Below are 19,269 nucleotides of genomic sequence, written 5' to 3' on the forward strand. Positions count from 1 at the left end.
CAGGCGTGCTTCCCTTCAATCTTCCTTCTTCGGTGCATTTATAGAGCGGTTGCTATATGCGGGGTCTGGATCTGCAGCCTGGGAGGGCGTCCCACCTAGCGGGTAGAGCTCCCTGCTGGGGTTGGCCCGACTTCTCCCCCCCGCAGCGCACCCTGCAACCTTCGCCCCCTGAGTGCTGCCAGGCGGTCCCTCCGCAGAGGCCACTCCGCACCAGGTTCCAATCACTTCTGGCCCTGCACCTATTAGTTGTAGGTGTCCAAAGAGTAATTCTATTGCTTTTTGCTGCTGAAAATCGAGGACCTTACACTAGACAGGCATGCACCACACCGTAAGCCCAGACCCTAATTGTCCCACAGATGAGATTTTTTTTTTTAACCCAGATGATTTTATTCCAGGTAACCTATGAGTGTGTTGGCCTCTGGATCCAATCTGCTCTAGGATGAGAAACATCTGTCACTCAGGCTTAGGACTTGGGCTTCTTCACTCCGCGATGGCAAACTATTCCCCGCCAAGCTCCTGTCTTGTTTTTGTTTGTTTGGTGGGTAAAACAAAACAAAAAAAAAAAGTCCGGGGCATGAACTGCAGGCGTGTAGAGAAATTCATATGCCGATGCATATATGCCGCGAGTGTAAACCAGGCGTGATGCAAAGAACATTTATAGGCATGGCCCTATCTAATGAGTTAGCCCCTTTTGCAGAAGAAGAAACAGGGCTTCATGGGTGAGAGGAATGTTGTCCTAGGACTATTGCGGGCAACCGCGGGTGCTAGCCTCAGTTTCCTCACTGGACTCCTCCCCGTAGCCCCGCCCCGTCCAGGCCCCGCCCCGTCCCGCCCGCGCCGCAGCCCGGCCCAGCTCAGCCAATCACCCGCGGCGCGCGTCCGTACGCTTGGCCTCGCCCGCCCCGGCCCGGACTCCGCTCGCTCATTCCGCTGCCGGCGTCCGCAGACTCGGTAAGGCAGCGCTTGGGTAGCGATGTGGCACCGCCCTGGACCGGGCGCGGGTGTCACCTATGGGAGCGCGGAGGGGGATACAGACTGTGCCCACGGGGTTCGCGGGAGCTGCGCGTTGGAGAGGCAGAGGACACCCCCTCCCCCGCGAAGTGACCGGTCTAGGGATCCCGGAGTGGGAGAAAGGATGCTTGGTCCCCGGACTGGGCAGGATGCCTTCGCCAGGGACGCGCGGGGCCTCGGCTCCTCGTGTCCCTCTCCACGGTCTCCACCGTGGAGACTCTGCGCATGGGTTTGGGGTCTTCAGTGCACCCTGAATTAGGCATGACTCCTTGGTCCCTGTCCAGTATGGACGTCAAATCCCTTTCCGTCCCATCCCACTCCCCACTCCGCGGGTGGCTTGGAGCAAGTGTGGACGCCAAGCTCTTTCCTAGTCCCATCCCACTCGCCACTCTGCAGGTGGATTGTTCCCGGGGGTCCTCGAGGATCGGGCGCGGAAGCAGGAAGGATGCTCGGCCTAGGAATTTGGCAGGTGGCCGGCGCCCCCTCCCCGCTCGGGTCCCCGCAGTGCAGAAGTCGGGACACGCCCTTGGCACTGGGACTCAAGTGTTGAGCACCCCTCATACTCTGTTTAGCGCGGGGTTCAAGGGCAGGTGGGTGCCCAGAGATTGCCCAAGGTCGCGCAGGGACCGGAGCCGGGAGGTGGGGGGGGTGTCACGTGACCCTCCTGAGCGATCTTGGCTAGGGACAGCCCGACGGTGAGGTCTGGGCAGCCCCTAGAACCGCTTGGCTGTGTTCTAACAGCTGATTCCTTTCGTTTTTCTTCGTCTTCATATTGTGAATCCGAGCCTGGCTTTCTTTAATGCCACAGAAAACAGATGGATGCTCAATTTTGAAGGAGTTAAAAAGTTCTTAGTGTGAACCAGGCTGGATATAGATCAAGCTGAGTACTCTGAACTCCAGGCCGACTCTCTCAGCTCCTTTCTGCTCCGTGCATTCAAATAGTTGTTCAAGGACACATTTTAGTTGGGAACTGCTAACTCTGGAAGTTTGTAAATAAAATGAAAGTGAGTTTAGAAGCCTTTCGGAACGTATTGAGTTACAGCATTTTCTCGCACAGGCGTCTGGTTTCTGGTCATTCCTGATATTCAAGCGTGTTTATCTCTGTCAAAACCACAAGCCAAATGAGTAAAATACAGCTTTGGCCTTTATTTGTGCCAGCAAGCATACATTCCCTCCCCCTACCTTTCCAGTCAGTCGACTGAGCTCAGTGAGGACATAAATCTGACTGTGGTGCAGGGGACAGTGCAGGACAGTAGGTAGCACAGCTGCATTCAGCGTCTCACTGGCCTGGCTTTGTCACAGCATCAAGAGACCTTTTGTTATGTGATTTAACTACGACACCTTGCTAGACTTAACCTTATACTTGAATATTTTTCTTTATCTATTACTTTTTTTTGAGATGGGGGTCTGGCCTCAAACCCCCGTTCTCCTTCCTGCACACGCCCCCCTCCCAAGTGCTGTGATTTCAGGCGTGTACCACCACGCCCGGCTTTGAACTCCTTCTTAGTCTTAACGGTCTCTGGAATCAAACCCGGGTCAGGTTTTGTATCAAAATTGGCCGAAGCGACTACTTGCACAAGACAAAACCTTTCGAGTTTGAGCTAGAAAGCCACCTGACTGCAGATGAGGGAGAGAAACGCCTCCCTCCCGCCGCCGCCGCTGGGCTTGGCCAGGACCCAGTGGTCACCGAACGGGCAGGCCTGGTTCTCCCGGGATTTTGGGGCGCTGGTTGGAGGTTACTCAACCTGATTCCTCTTGCCTATTTTACCCATTCATAAAAGCAATGTAAGTTTTACAATTTTTTTTTTTTTTTTTTTGGCTTGGGTTTCTCAGTGAAACCCTTGGAGGCACAGTGTTTTCAGACTGTTTTGTTGCAAGCGACATCTGTCGTCGGACAAAACTGGTCGGTGATTCCCAGGGCGGAGGGCGCCTGCTAGCTCCGGAAGGCCTGCGTGGGCTCGGCCGGTGGAACAGGATCCGAGCGCCCCGGACGCGCCGGCACGGGGGCGGGGCTCTCGTAACCTTTCCCCTACTTTTCTCAGCCGCCACGTGACCTCGCCGCGGTGTGGGGGGGGGGAAGGGGCGGGGCGGGAAGCCGCGGTTGTTGTGCCCTTCCCTTCCCCAGCGCCTTGAACTGGCAGGCTTGGTCTCCAGGCGCCCGGAGGCCCGGGACGCCCCTGTACTTTGACCGTTTGCAGGTTTTGTTTTGTCGGAAAATATGTTTAGTCACCCTGCATAGATGTTGACGGGTAGGCCAAAGTCCTGCAGCTGGTGGAAGCCTGCACTGAATTAAGTTAGAATAAATGGTAGTCCAAGGTGAATCGTTTTAATGTGTGTTTAGCAGAAGTCCAGTCCCCTAAGGAGGGAGGGTCGCTTGAACACGGGATTTCAAGGATGGCCTGGGAACGTACAAAGATCCACCCCCAGCTCAGGGAAGAAGGGGAGGGGAGTTAAGCTGGAGGCGCGCCTACCAGGCTGAGAAAAGGATTACTGCACACTCTTGAATTAATGCCAATTTAAGCTTTTATTGCAAGAACTTTTGTTGTCAGGAAAATGAGCCTGCTGCCAAACCTAACGACCTGAGTCAATTCGATCTCTGAACTTGCAAGGTGAAAATTATCCTAACTTCCGCACACGTTCTGTAGTGTGTGTGTGGTGTGTATGTATATGTATGTATGTATGTATGTACGTATGCTCTACTGCCATAAGTAAATGGGATACACATTTTAAGTAAGATACAATGCCAGCATATTGTGCAGAGTTAAAAAGGCGGAAATAGGAATGCCGTGTGATCACCTACCTACTTGGTAGCAGGTGCCGAGACCCCCCGCTGTGCGCAGTTTCTTTGGGACTGTGATGGTGTATGCCTGTACACCCACCATCTAGCACTTGCAAGGGGGATAGAGGAGAGCAGGGTTTACGGCCAGCTACACTACCAGGGCGTTGGAGTCCTGAGTGGGATACACAAGAACTTGTCTCTAAGCCAAATCTAGGCTATGCAGAGTTTTTGTTGTTTTGTTCTGTTCTGTTCTTAATTTCTTACCTAACACAGGAGTAAGTTCCACTTGTTGACTTTAAATGTTGCCTTTTGTACCCTTCACCTTGAACCCCATACAAATATTGCAGCAGACATCGGGTCCCCGCAGGCCCTGGGCTAAGGCCAGCTTTGCCTTGTTTAGGTAACGTGGCAGCTCTGGGAAGTGCCCACCTTTGCCCTTTTTGTGTGAGTTGTTCTGACCTTCAGGGATGTTTTCCCGAAGTTAATAACAGAAAGCATGCTGCCTGTTGAGGGGCCCAACACCTGGGTAACTGCCACTTGGAAGGTTGGGAAACACAGTGGCTGCTGCCCTTACCTCTGAGGAGTGGCAACCCATGTTGCACACAGACCCATTTAGATAAGGTGGAAGTTTGGCATGGTTGAAAACATCCGTAATCCCAGTAGGTGCTGAGGCAGGAAGATTGCCTTGAATTCTAGGGTTATATTGAGAGACCTTCTCTCAAAAAATAAAATGAAAACAAACAAACCCAAAATAGCAGAGCCAGGTTGAGTTGTCCATGCCTATAAGCCCAGCTCCTGGGAGGTGGAGGCAGGAAATTAGGAGTTTAAGATCAGCCTCAGTGACATACCCAATTTGGGGCTAGCCTGGACATCATAAGACCCTGTCTCTAAAAACAAGGAAATAAAAAAAAATACTATGTTGTACACTGGTGCTGGTGGCTTGTGACCCTTAGGAACAAAATACTATGTTGTACATGGTGTTGGTGGCTTGTGACCCTTAGGAACACAGGAGTCGTCTCGACTCTCTGTCCCCTTGTCTAAGTGTGACTGGAGCTGTCTGTTACTTCCGTTTAAGTCACCCCAGAATTAGCTCTCCCTGCTGTCTTCTTGACCCTGACCCCGAGCAGCCATGCAGGTACTTACTGAGGGGAAAGGACAGAGGTTGGGACACTTTTCTCCACTGGACTGACTCAGCTATTGATATTATCTTAAGAGGGTGGGGGGTCCTTTGGTGTTTTTTTGTTTTTTTTTTTTTTTGGTTTTTCGAGACAGGGTTTCTCTGTGGCTTTGGAGCCTGTCCTGGAACTAGCTCTTGTAGACCAGGCTGGTCTCGAACTCGCAGAGATCCGCCTGCCTCTGCCTCCCGAGTGCTGGAATTAAAGGCGTGCGCCACCACCGCCTGGCGGTGGGGGTCCTTTGGGAGTTTCACAGGTCGTACCCCTAGAAGTCCATGCCTGGGAGGCAGGAGTCAGAGGAAGTGGTGGGGCCCCTGCCTTAGTGCACTTCCTCCATGCTGTTCTGCACCTGATCCAGCATCCTACCACCCACCAGGCCACTAGCTGCAGTGACTTCATTCACGCCCATCTGTACTGGCTCCCTTTAGGGTTCCCTTGGCTTTGGGTAAAGCCACGAATAGAGAATTCAACACAACTTGTTATGATGCCCTGAAAGGACATTGAGTAACTCCCCACACCTCTACCCACCTTGAAACGGAGTCTGTGTAGTCCTGGCTAGCCTGAAACTCACTCTGTAGACCAGGCTGTCTGGCTGATGTGGAACTGATCCTCTATGAAACTGATTGGTTTATTAACGCATTCACCCCTAGCTTCCCAGCAGCGGCCCCTGCGTGCTCTGAGGAAGGTCCACTTCCCAATTTGTTGAGCACAACTCATTCATTGTGTCCTGTGGGCCAGTGAAGGTATCTGAAAAGAAATGAATGAACTGTCCAGGTTAGTCAAGTCAGTCAGAAGAGAGGCTGAGGCGTTGGCATAGGTGGGGTGGGGGGAAGAGCGAGGACGGTCACTTCCTTGAAGGATTTGTGTTGACCGATCAAGCGGCACTAGGCTGCATATGGGCATCCTTCAGTGCACGGGAGCTGGAGTGCTGTGTGGCTTTGTGTAAATAAACAGTGTATGAGAGGGTAATGTCTGTTCATGAGAGACAGAGCTGGAAGTGAACCCACATCTGTGTTGTAGCCATTTTCTGAGCATGGCCCTTAGTGGTGACTGTCACGTCATACGTGCGGACCGAGACTTGACTGGGACGAGATGTGAGCACGCCTGGGTGTTCATTTCCTCTGTAGGAAGGCAGCACTGATGCCTGCTCTCCTGCGTCCCCCGACTTCCAGGAGATTCCAATAAGGAGTTAGACCTCAGTCTCAGCACTTGGGTGGCGCAGGCAGGCAGGTCTCTAAGTTTGACGCAGCTTTGTCTTCTAAGAGTGTGTCCTGTGGACAATCTCGAACTTTCTGACGCTTAAAAAAGAAGAAAGGATTTCTTCTATTTTGTTTTTGAGACAGGATCATGCTTTGTAGTCCTACCTGGCCTGGTAGTCCTACGTAGGCCGTGCCAGTCTTGGAATTCACAAAGATCCACCTGCCTTTGTGCCCCCAGTGCTAGGATTAGATTAAAGTACACCACGACACATAATAGGTTTTTAATTTTTATTTTACTTTTTAAACTTATGAGTGCTGGTGTCTCTGGAGACATTGGCTCCCCTGGGACTGGAGACAGATACTTGTAAGATGCATTCTGTGAGGACTGGAAGCCAAGCTCGGGTCATCTGAGGAGCAGCGTGCACTCCCCCAGCCTTGGCCCCGAAGTGAGAACATTATGCATCCCGTAGAAAGTGAACTTAAGAGGCTAAATTTGGATCTTTTCCTGGGGCTGATGAAGTGGAATGCCATCTTCTCTGTGACCCTGGGTGATTAGTACGACCCCATGATTGCGAGAAGGACCACAGGCCCTTCACAGGTCATTGTAGTGCTAAGGTACAGCATTCAGTAGATTGGATTGACTCAACATGTCTTATTCCCCCCACCCCCCGCTCTTTTTTTGAGGCTGGTTGCGAGGTTTGTTGGGGGGGGGGTGGAATTCAGCACAGGGGAAGCCCTCAGGAGTGCAGGTCCAGGGGACCACAGTTGATGATACGTTTGCACCCTGAGCCATCAGGGATGAGCCACTCCTCAGCTTCAATGTCTTCAGTCCGTCTGCATTAAATTTGAAGCCCCACTTCTTTGAGAGGTGGATCCTCTGGGGGCCAGGGAACTTGGAACTTGGCCCCTCAAAGGACCTCCGTCACACCTCTCTACTCTATGGCTTGATGAGCATGCACGTGCTGACCTGGGAAGTGTGAACCCCAGCCACTGTGCCCTGGGGATTTCTCAAAGGCACCACATACCTCTCTGGAGCTGAGGTTAGGGACATCAGAGGCATGACTGTCCACAAAAAAACCCACCTCCAGGATCCCTTAGGGCAACATATACACATGACAGGCTTCTTCAGCTACCCAGAGGGCTGCTATCTGCAGCCATTGTGTGACAGCCCCTCCGTTCTTAATGACGTAGAGCTGGAGTCAGTGAAGGTACTTAAGTATAGGCTTGAGCACAGAAGAGGAGCGGCACTCGGAAGGAAGCGAGACAAGACACATCTGAGCACGGAGGGTTGCTGTGAGGCCCACTGCTGTTTGCAGTATTTTTTTTTTTTTTGAGATTTTTCTTGTTGGAGGTGGTAGCACATGCTGTAATCTCAGGACTATAGGCAAAGGAAGGTGGAACTCTGTGAGTTCGAAGCCAACCAGGGCTACATAGTGAGAAGTTGCCTTTAGAAAAAAGATTAATTTTAGTTATGTATTTGTGTGTGTGGGAACCACTTGAGGGCGGTGGCCCCTGAGTCCAAAGAGAACGTAGACTGCACTAGAGCTGGAATTCGGGGTGTGAGGTAACCCGTGTGGATGCTGGAAACTGAGCTCGGGTCTTCTGCAAGCAGCACAGATCCTTACCCCTAAGCCATGTCTCCAGCCCCATCTAACAGCATTTTTTTTTACCTGGAGGTAGCCCGTGGCATGTGAGCCCTACCCCTGTAAATCGGGACATTTGTAAATACAGCTTCTAGATGCTGGGATTTGCTGGGATTGCTGCTAGACAGGTGTTTTGATTGTCGCTGTGTTATGCATTGCTTGTATTGCAAATATCAGGGTGCTGAGGTGACGAACATGCATGGGATGTACAGAGCAACCCCAGAGATTATGGAACATTTGTGGGATACATACAGTATCTTGGTATGAGGAGAGGTTCTGAGCTCCTTGAGCTGATAGATGCACTCTCCTCTCTGGTGGTCAGAGCTCATGCGGCGTCTGTGCTGACAAGATTGGATCTAGGTGCTATGTATCAGATCAGATGGGCTGTACTGTTAGCCTTGTCAACATGTGTTTCCCTTGTTATTAAACAAGTTTAACTGGTTTTTGTGGTGGGTCAGGTGTGCACATGTATGTGCATGTTTGCATGTGCATGTGTGCACTTCTGTGTCACCTGTAGGTCAGAGGACAGTTTGGGGTAATTGGTTCCCTCCCTCTCCTGTGTGGGTCTCTTGAGGACTGAACTCATGTTGTTTGGTTTCTCCTGCTGAACCATCTCATTGGTTTCCTTTATTATTCTATCTGCCCGCCCACCTGCCCGCCCGCCCGCCTGCCCGCCCGCCTATCTGTCAATTTATTTTATTGTGACAGTGTCTCATGTAGCCTAGGCTGCACGTGTGGCCAAGGATGCCTTTGAATTTATGATCCTCTTGCCTTCACCTCCCAAGTGCTGGAGTTAGAAGTGTTCATCATGTTCAGCTTGAATTATCGCAGTGTGTGACAGATGAGAGTCCTGTTGGCTTATTTTTTGAGAGATGTAGATTGGATAATGACTGAGAATTTACTTTTTTACTATCCAAATTCTAACCAGGCCTGACACTGCTTAGATTTTGAGATTAGAGCATTCAAAATGTCATGGCCATAACCCAAAATTCGTTTCCTAACCTGACCTGAATAGCTGAGTCCAGCCCGTCAATGTGAGTGACACATGGTGATATCAGTGTCTTACTGTGGGACGACACCTGTGGCCGGTTTAGAGCTTGCAGACAGGAATGTTCAGCCATGAATTCAGGGTACAGCTTTTTCCAGTGAGGCCCCTTGCTGTGGTTCATCTTCGACCACACGTGCCCCAAGGGAAAAAAGCTGTCGAAATCTGGTAGCCAGAGTGACTGAGTTTGCAAGGTGGAGTCTCGGGTGGGTGGGTGGGGGAGCTAGTGTCTTGGTCTCTTGGTCCGGAGCTGGAATCCCGTCTCCTAAGGCGCACCAAGTCGGTGCCTTGGGCCCTGCAGTCTCTTCTGCAAGTGCTCATTTCCACTCTTGTCCAGGCCCCCACCAGACCAATGGCTTCTTCCATCAGAGGACGTAGCATAAGGCCCTTACCAGGAGGGAGTTGTGCTGAACTCCCCGGCCTCAGGAACTGTGAGGCGTGTAAATCTTTATAAGTTGTAAATCGGCTCTTCTGTTATGGCCACTGAAATGTACTGAGACATTCCTTGGCTTTCCTTGTGCCCCAGACCCGCCGGAAGCACAAGTTGCACAAGTCCCATTCATTCTAAGTCACTTCCTCTGGATATATCAGCCATATGAGGTTTTTAAGTCCTTTTTATTTTTGATGTGTGTGTGCATTTCACATGTGCATGTGCTCCAGAGGCGTGTACTCCAGAGGCGTGTACTCCAGAGGCATGTACTCCCACAGCCAGTGTTATCTTCAGTTACCCTCCAGCCTTTCTGAGGCAGTTTCTCTGTATAGCCCTGATGACTGTCCTAGAACTCACTCTGTAGCCCAGGCTGGCCTCAAACTCCCAGAGATCCGCCTGCCTCTGCCTCCTGAGTGCTGGGATTAAAGGCGTGCGCCACCACGCTCAGCCTAAATTGGAGCCATATCTGTTTAGTAGAACAGAGCATTCCCATGAGTTGTGGGTGATAAGAGACCCTATTGGCAGATCTCTGGGGCCTTCCAGGGGCAAGGCTCAGGGCTCATCAGCCTGGTGTTGTTCCTGGTGAGGGATGCCTGCCATGTTCCTAGACCTGGAATCCTGCTAAGCTGTCTCTTCCTGTGGGTAACCCTTTCTCTGAGGATTTCCAGCAGTTGTTTACTGCTAGGTGAGATGGACAGCTGGTGAGGGATTAGAGCTGGAGGCAGAGCTTGCACTTGCGTGTCCGGTGAATTAGGAAATTCTGGTGGGCAGCTAAGCCATACTGAGAGTTAGCCTGTTTGTAATAAGTGAGTTTTCCTGCTGGCTGCCACCTATCATTTTGGCTACAACAGTGACCTAAGTCAATGTGTGTTGCAATGGCAGGAATCTTAAACTGGTCTTTGCTGTCATCACTGTACCTTGGTAAGTAAGGACATGCCCGTTGGCACCGGACCTGGACTAGATTCCTGCTCTGCTGTTGGCTGGCTGTGACCTTAAGTGAGCTTCTGCTGTCTAAGTCTTGTTTTCCTCATTAGTGAATGGGGACCTCACGGGTTCATTTCCTAGAGTTAGTTAGATTTTGATGAGTGGATAGCAGTAAAACAAATTAATTAAAAAATATATCAGGGAGCCTGGTGTTAGGGTCCATGCCTTTAATCCTACTTGGTAGGCAGAGAAAAGTTCATCTCCAGGCCAGGCAGGGCTACCCAGACCCTGTCAAAACAACCAAACAAACAAATAAAACAACAGAAAAGACAGAGGCTGAGGCTATGGCTCAGTCAGTAAAGCGCTTGCTGAGTTCTGATCCCCAGTACCCACATAAAAAGCCAGGAACAATGGTGCACATCTGTAATCCCAACACTGGAGACACAGAGACAGGAAGGTCCCTGGGGCTCACTGACTAGCCAGCCTGACCAAATTAGTGCTCTCTGGGTTCAGTGAGAGACCCCGTCTCAACCAGTAAGGTGGAGAATGATAGACACCAGTTTGGACATGTGTGCACACACATGAACACACACAAAATAGGCATTGTTTGGTGTGTGCCAGGTAGTTGGGCGAATGGGTATCTCACATTTTCTTTGCCATGGAAAACATGAAACGAGGATGCCATCTCTGCTGGTGAACTGTGAGCCACCGCCCTGTGTGTTGTCCTTTCTACCTGTCTACCAACCTATCTGGCTCCGCATCTGTGTGCTGCAGAGCCATGTTGAAGTACTCCCTGGAGCACAGAACCTATTTGCATAATTCAGTTGCTCGGAAGCCTGTCATCCCTGTGTAAGTCTTCCTGTTTGATTTATATGATGAACACAGTTTCCACATTGCAGTTTCTCTGGCATGTGCCAGTTTCTGGCGGTGTGCTGGGCCTCTCATGAACTTTCCCCTCCTTTCTTAGCTGGCTGCCTGCCTAAACCCTGCAGCCGCGGGGAACTACGGGGAGACGGGGATGCTAGGAGGGCCTGGTCTGGGACGGGAAGTGGGTTTTTTTTTCTCAGGGGTGGCAGCTTGGTGGCATGGCCAGTGTTAGGGCTCGTGTGCTGACCTCAGAGGTGAAATGCTTTTGTTGTAGAGGGGTTGGCAATGGAGAGAGTGAGCCCAGTGGGCACATCCCACTAGCAAAGCACAGAGTCATTTATTTAGCCAAGGACTGGAGTGCCACTCCAAGCCATGTTATTGAAGTGAAGACAGGCTTAAGTCAGCAAGACGCCTCAGTGGGAGAAGGGCTTGCTGTGCATGCCTGGTGACATCAACCCCAGATCCCACATACATGTAAGAGCAGAGAAGAGACACGGAGTTGTCCTCTGACCTCCACACACACACATCCATCGTGCGCACACACACACTCACGTAATAATAAAACTTTGAGAATGAAGACAGTTTGTCAGTAGCAGGTGAGATGCCGTCTGCAGGGTCCTCAGGATTCAATCAAGAACATCAAGTAAGATTGGTGTCTCTGATAGCTTTCAGCGTCTTGGGGGATGATTAAACACAGCTTGAGAAGGGACGCCCTCTGCCAGGAAGCACGGGTGAGTGACCCAGTATGTCCTGAGGCATTGCTGAGGCTTTGGGAATGTGGAGTCAGTAGCTGGCCAAAACTGGGCCCTGTTGGAGGTGTGTATTTAGCTAAGTGTGATGAAAGGTGAGAATGGGAATGACCCAAGAAGGGTTGAGGAGATGGATCAGTCAGTAAAGCGCTTGCCTTGCAAGCATAAGGACCTGAGAAAGATCAGGCATGGTAGTGCATGCTTGTAATCCCAGCTTTGGAGGGGTAGACGCAGGAGCATCTCTGGGGCTTGCCATCAGCCAGCCTAGCCCAATCAGTGAAGCCCCAGGCTGGTGAGAAAACAACAGTGTGCAACAGCCCCTAAGGAACAATACCCGAGGTTGCACACACACAGTCACACACACTCCGAGAACACTCAGTAGTGGGTAAATGGTAGAGCCACTGGGTCTAGTGCAGATGGAGGTACAGAATTGCAAGCTCGGGGACAGATACACAGCAGACCTGATATGCGAGGTTGGTGGTTTTTATTGCTGGCATCCTGCATTTTGGTGTGCCAGTAGCAAATTACAGTAAGGGACTTAGTACCCTGCTGCAGCCCTCCTTAGGGGTCCCTCCCCAGCAGTGGGGCTGGTACATACATGGTGTTGGGCCTGAGTGTGGGGGCACCTCCATGTTCCCAGGCAAGGAGGTTGGCAGGTGGGATGTGGGTGTGGCAGTCACCACAATAACACTGCCACTTGGGGTAGGGGCAAGATCCAGGCCTCGACACCCACTACTCAGAAATACTGACACCAGATACCACAACCTAGCCCTCTACCATCAGGATTTTTTGCTTTTGGCATGGTGGATGCATCTCTGAACATCTTCCTGGCACCTGGGGGGGTTCTTGCCACAGCAGCCACCTGCGGTTTGGCCCTGAACCAGTTTGAGGACACAGGGCAAAAAGCCACCTTGTGTTAGGAACAGTCCCTGAGGGGACTTTACTTTGTACTCGCCAGACCTGTTTCTGGGGTGGAGCAGTCAGTGTGTTTACCTAGAGGGTGTGTTGCATTTAACTCCCCCCCAGTTTAGAATTCAAGTTCAAAGGCTAATGCTAGGTGTGGTGGCAGATACTGTGACCCCAGAGGACAGTCACAAGTTCAAGGCCAGCCTGGTTTAGAAACGAATTGTTTTTGTTGAACAGCTTGGGAGGGACAGTGAGTGACAGAGGGGAGGTCCTAGCCCTCTTTCCTTCCATCCATATATTTTTCTCTCATGCCTTCCTTCCCAGTATATGTTCCTGTGGTCCTCTTTGAACTGTGGTCCTGTGTGTAGACCTTGTGTCCAGGGACACTAGCTCTCCACCCTGGGCTGTGATGGGTTAGAGCAGCCCCCTGCGGGCCAAGTGTTTGTATGTTCCCGTGTGTGTGTGTGTGTGTGTGTGTGTGTGTGTGTGTGTGTGAGAACATGTAAAGCAGAGCTTCACGGGGCATTTGGGACAGCTCTGGGAGTGACTGTAGACACTAGAGAATTGGGAGGGGCAATGAAAGGCTGGGTCTGTGCCCTGGAAAGGAAGGGTGTGGGCTGAGGGGCGCTGGTGGGCTGACAGGCCTCTTTAAGTTCAGTCTGTATTTCTGGCCTTGAAGCCAGCGCAGGTTGTAGAGCTCTGATTAGGGATGGGGTCTGGCTGGCTCCCAAGGTACAGAGAGCCGAAGAAGACCCTCCTATCAGTGGAGTCAGAGGTCAGGGGCTAGAGGCCATAGCAGATAATGTGGTAGGCCAGGCTTGAGCCACTGGTGACCTGAGGTGGGAAGGAACTGGAAGTGTGGTCTAGTACTGGGAAATCCGTGTTTTAGTGCACACTGTATGGAGCCTGGCAGAGCCCTCCAGCCACCATGGAGGCCTGCCATGCCCTCTTTGCAACAGCCTTTGGAAGGGAGGAGGAGGCTGTCCAATGCCGGTGGCCTATGTCCAGGCACAGCTGGCCTGCCAGATAGAATGGCTGGGCCAGCTGACCCTGAGGGCCATTCTAGTACGTCAGGGTTCCCAGGTGCACAGACACAAGGACACAGCCTTAGGACCCGGGCTAGGCAGGGTGTGACCACTGGAAGGGCTTCTGGGAAGGGAGAACAGGAGTCAGGGTAGTTGGTGTCTTTAGTAACCAGGCAGAGAGCCATCTGAGGAACAGATTGGCTTTCTATTGGCAGAGGGACGTCAAAGCTGAACACACCTGGTGAAGGAGATGAGGGGAGAGGCTAAGGGGTGGGTCAGTCAGGGAGAGGCCAGTCCCCAAGCCTAGCCTCTGAGACAGGAAGCATTCCAAGAGAAAGAAGAGGAAGGGCTCCTGATAGGCCGAGAGCTTAAGCTCACTTCCTTATGAGGCCAGGGTGCAGCAGGGGAGCAGCTAGGCTCCTGGGAGCTGGGGTGGGGACACAAGGGTCAGTATGGCAATGTTTGTGAACCTCTTGTACATGAATTCTTGCATGTACAAATACACACACACACACACACGGTATATACACACACGGTATATACATACACACGGTATACACACATACACACGTATATATATACACACAGTATACAGACACACAAACACATGGTATGCACATACATGGTATACGCACGGTATACATACACACATAGTGTGTATACACACACACACACACACACACACACACATGGTAGTAGGTAGCCGCCTGTGGCTGTTCAGACATGAATGTGAAAGAGAAGCCCAGAGTTCCAGGGAAGATGTGTGACAGCAATGTCCTGTGTGCATGAATGTCTGCATGTGTGTCATGTGCATGCAGTGCCCTTGGAACCTAGAAGATGGCATTGGATCCCCTGGAGTTGGAATGAGCCACACAACTTGGGTCCTCTTCAAGAACGGTATATACCCTTAACTTCTGAGCCTTCTCTCCACCCCTTTGATGTAGTCCTATTTTTTAGATATTTATTCTTATCCTTTTAAATTGTGTGTGTGTGTGATTATGTGCATGTGAATGGAGGTGTCCCCCAGTCCAGAGGTGTCTGTTCTCCCTGGAGCCAGAGTTACACACAGTTCTGAGCCGTTTGATGTGGGTGCTGGGAACAGAACTCTGGACCTCAGCAAGCACATGTATGCGTTCATAACCACCTCTCCAGCCCCCAATGCTGTATTCTCAATTAAAAGAGCCAGATAGCCATAGGTCTGTGTCAGCAAGCAGTGAGTTCATTGCAGGGGCAGGCACAGAGACAGGTTCTGTACTGACCTGGATGTGCTGTGTTCTATGACTTTGAACATTTGAGGAATGGTTAGGTTCTGGCCAAGCTTATGGGGCTTTGGGGGACACTTCAAGGTCCTTGGGTTTATAAATGTTTTGCTTCCCTCCTTGGGACGCATATGGGCCACTCCTTAGCCTCAAGCATCCAGCTGGTTTTCATCCTCCCAGCTTGTCTGGTCATCCCTGTACAACTGCTTTGGGCTGTTGGCATGTCGGATGGCTCTGCCAGGTGTCCCACAGACAAGTCCCCTTACAGCCTCTGTTGAGGGTGGACTTGCTTTTGGTGTTTATTCTCCCACAGTGGCTTCACACGGGAGGTGAGGAGGACACAAGGGTGTCCACCCCACAGCTATGCAGCAGAGGGTGTGAAAATGGCCCAACAAATCGCAGAAGTACACGTGTGCCCGCACATGAGTTGAGGTCAGAGGACAGCCTTCAGGAGTTGGTTCTCTTAGTCTGTCATGTGGGTCCTGGGAATTGAACTTGAGCAGAAAGGCTTGGCAGCAAGCACCTTTGCCCATTTAGTAATCTTGTTGGTCTAGAATTTTTTAGTATTTATTTATTTGTAACTTGATTATTGTGGATAGTAATGTCCTATTGAAAGTCAACACCTGAGACACCCTGCCTACAGTTACTTTCCCTCTGAGGAGGAAGGTTGTGTTTCCAGGGATGATGGAGGGACACCCTGCCCGCCCCTCAGTTGATCAGCAGAGCTATGATGACTGGGTTGGGACTCTCTGTGACTGCTGTTTCTGGGGTGACAGCCTTCCAAAGACATCTGTGCCCACCTCTAAAGTAGGGAGCTGCAGGTGGCAGTCTGCCAGGTGTGGGTGTGGTCTCCTGCCCAGGAGGAGGATGGCAGGACTAGCCTGCAGCCTGTGAAGGAACTGGTATCGGCTCAAGACCAAGTTCTTAGCACAAAGGAGATTTATTTGCACCAGAGGAACAAAGGGCAGGAAATAAGAGACAAAGCCAGGAGGCAGGCGAGGGAGAAGGGGAAGGGGTATTTATCCGGAGGACGAGAACGGGGCACACAAAGAACTGCCTCTGGATAGGGGTGGAGACAGATGTGGCCCATAGGCAGATGACAGTTTATAAAGTTCAAAGGTGAAACCCTGTGTTAGGACGAGGTGTTTAGTTTTGATTGGGCGTGTTAATTAGGGAAGCTGCAAGGGGGCTTCTGGTAGTTGGACCTTGGTAGTCAGCCTCAGGAGAAGTAGCCAAATATGTGACTAGACCTTGGTGGCTGGCTTTAGAAGTGTAACCTAATGTATTTTAGCAAGGCAGAGGGAATTGGGGAGAAGGGCAAGGCCCAGCAGCACCGTGTTTGCCATGCCCAAGCCAGCTAGAGTCCCTTCAGCCTGACCAGAAGATGTAGTTCAGTCTTGTCAGATCTCAGAGTAGTGTCTGTAACAAAACGTTCCCTGGAGAGACATAACACATGGGTGTATTCTCTCCCAGGTCAGGATCCCACAACAGATCACCAAAATCCAACGTGGTGGGCCAGTGGCTTTATTGGTGTTACCTGAGGAGCAGAAATGACTCAAAAACAGCTGTTATCACCGAGGCCCACCCCAGCATGGGTGACAGCTCACAGGCTGGAGAGTGACCTTTCTAGGTGGCTTAGTTGGTCTAAACCTCTTCCAGTAAGCTTCGGTGGTTTCTGTTTCTTCCAATCAGCTGGTCTGGTCTCAGAGTCTTCTTTGTAGCTTGGCTCCTCTGAGTCTTGGGAGCAACTTGGTTCTGTTAGCTCAGAGGAACTCTCAGCTTTTATTGCTTACTCTGGCAGGGAGGAGCCTACTGCATCTGGTCAGTTTCAGGGACTTCCTGAAAGTATTGTGAGTTGTTTCCTTCCTGCTCAAGGAGCTCTCCTGCAGGATGGAATGTTTTGGAGGAAACTGTTACAAGTGGGTGTGAGATGGGGGTGGGGTCTTTAGTTGCAGCAGCTGACTTCTATCTCCCTGGCTGCCTGCTTCATCCTCCTGTCTCCACTTCATCTGCAGGAGTCTACTGTGTAGTACATGGATGGGGCGGGGGCACTCCACTGCTTAGAACCCACGAGAGTTCTGGCACAGCTGCATTAGATACATTAAGAGTTGTGGGGAAAGCCGGGCGGTGGTGGCGCACACCTTTAATCCCAGTACTTAGGAGACACAGCCTGGTCAATCTGTGAGTTTGAGGCCAGTCTGGTCTACAAGGTGAGCTCCAAAGCAGCCAGGACTGTTACACAGAGAAACCCTGTCTCAACCCACCCCCCCCCCCAAAAAAAAAAGTTGTAGGTAGATCTCAGACATGTGCAGAAAAACCAACAGGAATGACTTGTGTGTGGTTGCTGCCTACTTTCTCAAGATTTCCCAAAGAACCTTTGCCCACCCCTCCCCATCCCAATCCTAGGTCCCATGAAATCTGCAAGTGTGTGCGTGCACGCATGTGTGTGTGTGGTGTGTGTATTTATGTTTCATGTGTTTTGTGTGCATGTAGGCAAGAGGTCAACCTTGGTTGTCATAGTTTCTTATACCACCCACCTTACTGTTTTTGAGGCAGGGTCTCTCTTTGGCCTGGGCAGATGCCTCAGGAGGCAGGCTGACCAGTGAGCCCAAGGGATCCTCCTGTCTTTGCCTTCCCGCAAGTGTGCTCCACCATGCCTGGCTTTTAATGTAGCTGGAACTCAGGTTTTTATGTTTGTGCAGCGGCACTTTCCTGACTGAGCTGTCTGCAGATATTTGGTGTCTACTCTGCCACGTTAGATGATTTCTGGAAAAAAAAAACCAAACAAACTTCCTTAGTGCTGGAGGGTGGTGTTAGTTCTGAAGGGAATCTGGTGGGAACCATGATGGGATGGGCTTCTAAAGCCATCTCATTCCTCCCCGATGCCCCCAGTTGTGTGGCATCAAATGCTTGAGTGTTAAACATCATTTGTGTTCTGTGAAAGGACATTTCTTTCTTTCTTCATTTTCTTTCTTCATGAATGTTCATAGTATGCTCATATTTATGCATGTGTATATGCATTCATATGTGTGCATGTGCATATGGAGGTCAGAGGTCAACTGCAAGTATTATTTCTTAGCAACTGTCTACTTTTTTCACTTAAAAAGTTTAATTTATTATTACTATATGTGTATGATCCTGGAACCAGAGTTATAGGTGGTTGTGAGCTGCTTAAAGTGGGTGCTGGGACCTGAACTTGGGTCTTCTGGAAGAACAGCAAGTACTCTTGATCACTGAGTTATTTTTCCAGCCTCTGAGATAGTATTTTAAAATAACAGCCTCATTGAGATGTGTCCTAGCTAGTTTTATGTCAACTTGACACAGACTGCTGAACCTTGCCAAGACAACGTAAAATAGACTTTCAAAATTTCCTGCCTCTAAAAATGATCTGTCAAATATTCTGGGCCTGTAGCTGAAAGTGGATGCCCCAATGTTTCAGAGAAACGTTTAGTGACTGTCTCTGTTATTTCTTACATTTTTTGGAAGTTGCTTGTTTGCACTTCCTGTTTACTTAGGTAATACTATTTTCCTTCTCAGGTCTTTGATGGGGTTGAAGACTAGATAGTCACAGTTACTATTCTCTCTTATCTTCACTAAGAACATGTCAGGTACTAGGCTCAGATTTTTCAGGATAGGACAGCTATTGGAGTAATCTCTGTAATTTGTCATTTATCTCTGATCTGGACATTTAGTATGTTTCCTACCTTGCAACTTGTTGGTTGTAGTTCCATTTTTGTTTATGTTATTACTCCTCCTTTCTCCTGGACAATACGTGATAATCGTTCTTATTGTGTATAGTTTTTTTTTTAAAGATTTATTTATTTATTTATTATGTATATAACATTCTTCCTCGATGTATGCCCGCACGCCAGAGGAGCGCGCCAGATCTCAGTACAGATGGTTGTGAGCCACCATGTGGTTGCTGGGAATTGAACTCAGGACCTCCGGAAGAGCAGCCAGTGCTCTTAACCTCTGAGCCATCTCTCCAGCCCCCTGTATAGTTTTATATTAAATTTAGAACCTTTTTATTTAGACAAAAAGGAAAGTGTAATGGGTATTTGCTCCACCCATGACCTTGGGCTATCTAGCCTGAAGGTGCTTCTGGTCTATTTAAGTGACCTCTCATAAGGAAGGAGGGAGGGGGCCACTCTACCTCTTGGTAAAGACCGGGTCAGGCAGCCGTGATTGGTTCCCAGCTTTCCAAGGACTCTGCAAATGGATTCACCATATCCTGTATTTGTGGTTGTATTTCTCCCC

At 50.3% G+C, this 19,269-nt stretch overlaps 1 protein-coding gene and 1 pseudogene across 1 annotated transcript in view; one reads left to right on the forward strand and one right to left on the reverse strand.

Moving 5' to 3' along the window:
• The first annotated feature begins 859 nt into the window (after positions 1–859).
• Cpt1a (carnitine palmitoyltransferase 1A) overlaps positions 860–19,269 on the forward strand; it is a 62,884-nt gene continuing 44,474 nt past the window's right edge. Inside the window, exon 1 of the mRNA XM_038336968.1 lies at positions 860–951. The gene's annotated coding sequence lies outside the window, so the exon portion shown is untranslated. The remainder of the gene's footprint in view (positions 952–19,269) is intronic.
• Positions 7,241–7,332, reverse strand: LOC119806079 (annotated as a pseudogene).

Source organism: Arvicola amphibius, chromosome 1, assembly GCF_903992535.2.
Source record: "Arvicola amphibius chromosome 1, mArvAmp1.2, whole genome shotgun sequence".
NCBI classification, from domain to species: Eukaryota; Metazoa; Chordata; class Mammalia; order Rodentia; family Cricetidae; genus Arvicola; species Arvicola amphibius.